The following is a 2,823-nucleotide window of genomic DNA, read 5'->3' as shown; positions in this document are numbered from 1 at the left end:
GTGGATCTTCCTGCCTGGAGTTACCAACAAACTTCAGCTGCTCTTGGGTGGCTTTTTCAGCAATGAGAAGGTCGATCTTGTCTTCCAAAGCTTTGATCTCTTTCCTCGTCTGCTTATCATCTGTTCTACTGCCTCTGTCGTGGTCTCCACTGTAGACTGCATCACTCTTTACCATGTTGTCAACCAGCTCTTCTGCATCCTCCTCAGTTCTCCCCAAGAAAAACCCATTGCTAGCTGTATCCAGTCTAGCTCTGTACTTAGGAAGAGCACCACGGTAGAATGTGCTCAGCAAGCTCTCCTTAGAAAAGCCATGGTGTGGGCATTGAGCTTGGTAGCCCTTGAATCTCTCCCAGGCTTCACTGAAGCCTTCCAAGTTCTTCTGTTGAAAGCTGGAAATCTCGTTTCTCAGCTTAGCAGTTCTTGAAGTAGAGAAGAACTTCTCCAAGAATGCTTTCTTGCAGTCATCCCAAGTGGTGATGGAGTCGCTGGGTAGAGACTTCTCCCACTGACGTGCTTTATCCCCCAAAGAGAAAGGGAATAGCTTGAGCTTTAAGGCATCTTCGGACACACCATTGGTTTTTGACAACCCACAGTAGCTGTCGAACCTGTCCAAGTGATCAAATGGATCCTCTAGAGCCAAGCCATGATACTTGTTGTTCTCGATCACATTGAGGAGTCCTGATTTGATCTCAAAGTTGTTGGCTGCTACAGCTGGTGCTCGGATTCCCAATCTATGACCATGAATGTTGGGGCGGTCATAAGTGCCAATAGGTCGCGCTGCTCGCTGTTGGTTTTGAGGTATGTCTCCCATATCAGTATCCAATCTCTGCAAGTGAGCCTGTTGCTCTTCTTCTCTTCTCTTTCTAGCACACTCTCTCTCTAAAGCTCTGATATCTGCAGCTCTTGGAACTAGGTTTGATGGACCCCTGCTCCTCAAGTGCATACACCTGTAGATTAAAGGGAGGTGAAGAAGAATCAGTAACAAAAGAAAATAAAAATGACTTAGTCTCAAGCAAGTGACTAAATCTCAATGTTTAAATCTACTCAGAATTTGGCAACGGCGCCAATTTGATGTTAGGAGTTTTCAAGGCTCCTAAGACAAATGTTGTAGTATAAAAGATTGTCGAACCAGTTCTGAGGGATATCAAAGCACTGAGAATGCAAGTACTCACTTAATCTAAGTGCAACCAATGATTTAGATGGGTTTTAAACTACTACTAAACTAGAATGCAATAACAGAATGATACTTTCTTAACTAAGGGAAAAGAGAACTCATGGGCATAGGGATTAGACCTTGGGTGATCAAGTATCGAATAAGGATGGCAAATGATCAATCAAACTATCAACCTTAAGCCTAGACACAATTCTAAGCAAGCTCTATGTCTAGATGAATGCTCATTTGCTAACATATCTCAAACATCAAATGTCTTTGGTTGAATAATATGAAAGCAATCATTAATAACAAGTCTATTAGCTATCTTAGCATCTTTAACAACAAATGTCTTTGGCAAAGTATACTAAAAGCCTAGGAGAGTTGTCTCGGGCATTTCATCGAACACCTTTCGGGTGAGAAATGCCTAAGGATCAACTTTTGAGTGGCCAACTCAGAAGATGCATTATGATTACTCTACTAGCAAGGAAATATGAATGATCTACACTAAAACATCCTAGCTCTAACCTAATCACCCTTAATCTCCCTAACCCATGAATTCAAAAGATGATTACTCACTAATCTCCATGATTCCTCTTAAACCCATATTGGATTTTAGATTAACCATGTAGAGAAATAGATAAGAAATCAACAAGAACACAAGATGAAAGCAATGAAATCTGAATCAAAAGAGGTTTTTTACTAGTTCTTCCCTAGAAAAGAGATTATATCTTGCCTCCCTTGGCTTACAAAGTACTTAACTTAGGTTTTTGAAAGTGTAAAACATCAAAACAAATGACCAAAAGGTCCCTGAAAAATCATAAGTTTCGTCCAAGCAAAACACGCGGAGGGACTTCGTGGTGTAGCTCCGAGACGTAGCTCTGGGTTGGGAGCTACCTTATGGTGTCGCTCTGGAAGGTCCCTCCAGGCCTATGTTTTGGCCTCCAAAGTGATGAAAAGGCGAGTGACGTAGGGGTGTAGCTCTGGAAGGTCGCTCTGGGTTGGGAGCTACCTTATGGTGTCGCTCTGGAAGGTCCCTCCGCGATGCTCGACCAGGATGGATATGCCTCTAGTAAATTGATCATAACTCCTTCATTACATCTCCAAATGACTTGAAACCACTTCCATTAGAAAGCTAACTCGATTTTCTGTGTCTCCACAAAATCTTAGCAACAGAAGATTTCTCTAAGGCCTCCATCCATGCTCATCTTTCACCCCATTTTGGATCATAATGCTCCCAAACATCTCAAATCACTCCATGGCACACTCCAGCACCTAATAAGGACAATGAATGCAAAATGCAACCTAGACATGGCTAAATCCTAATCTATATGATGAAAATGCTCATGGATGAATGGATAAAACAATGTAAATATGCAAGATATCAGGATTGTACCCACCTAATACATATATGTTGTGACGGAAAAAAAATTACGTTGATGCAATATTTACCAAAGTTTTAATTAATCAAAACCAAACCAACTAAATTATTTATGATATATCCGATTTTATTCAATATTACGGCTTCCCCTAAAATAGTATCATAGCGTACAATTTGATTTTAATAATTACCTTCGCAAGTAAAGAGATGAGGTCTCTCTCCTCTCCTAGAGAGAGATTTCTCTCTAGATAATTTTTTCCTCTCTTATCAAATTTCTATTTTTCAGAGAGGC

General features: G+C 40.8%; 1 non-coding gene across 1 annotated transcript; it reads left to right on the top strand.

The window, feature by feature from the left end:
- Positions 1–305: 305 nt before the first annotated feature.
- LOC125579445 lies at positions 306–412 on the top strand. The gene has a single exon (XR_007317476.1). It is a non-coding gene; the product is annotated as a small nucleolar RNA R71 (small nucleolar RNA).
- The last annotated feature ends 2,411 nt before the right edge of the window (positions 413–2,823 follow it).

The sequence above is a fragment of the Brassica napus genome, chromosome A1 (assembly GCF_020379485.1).
Source record: "Brassica napus cultivar Da-Ae chromosome A1, Da-Ae, whole genome shotgun sequence".
In the NCBI taxonomy this organism is placed as follows: Eukaryota; Viridiplantae; Streptophyta; class Magnoliopsida; order Brassicales; family Brassicaceae; genus Brassica; species Brassica napus.
This window is presented reverse-complemented; position numbering and strand designations above follow the sequence as displayed.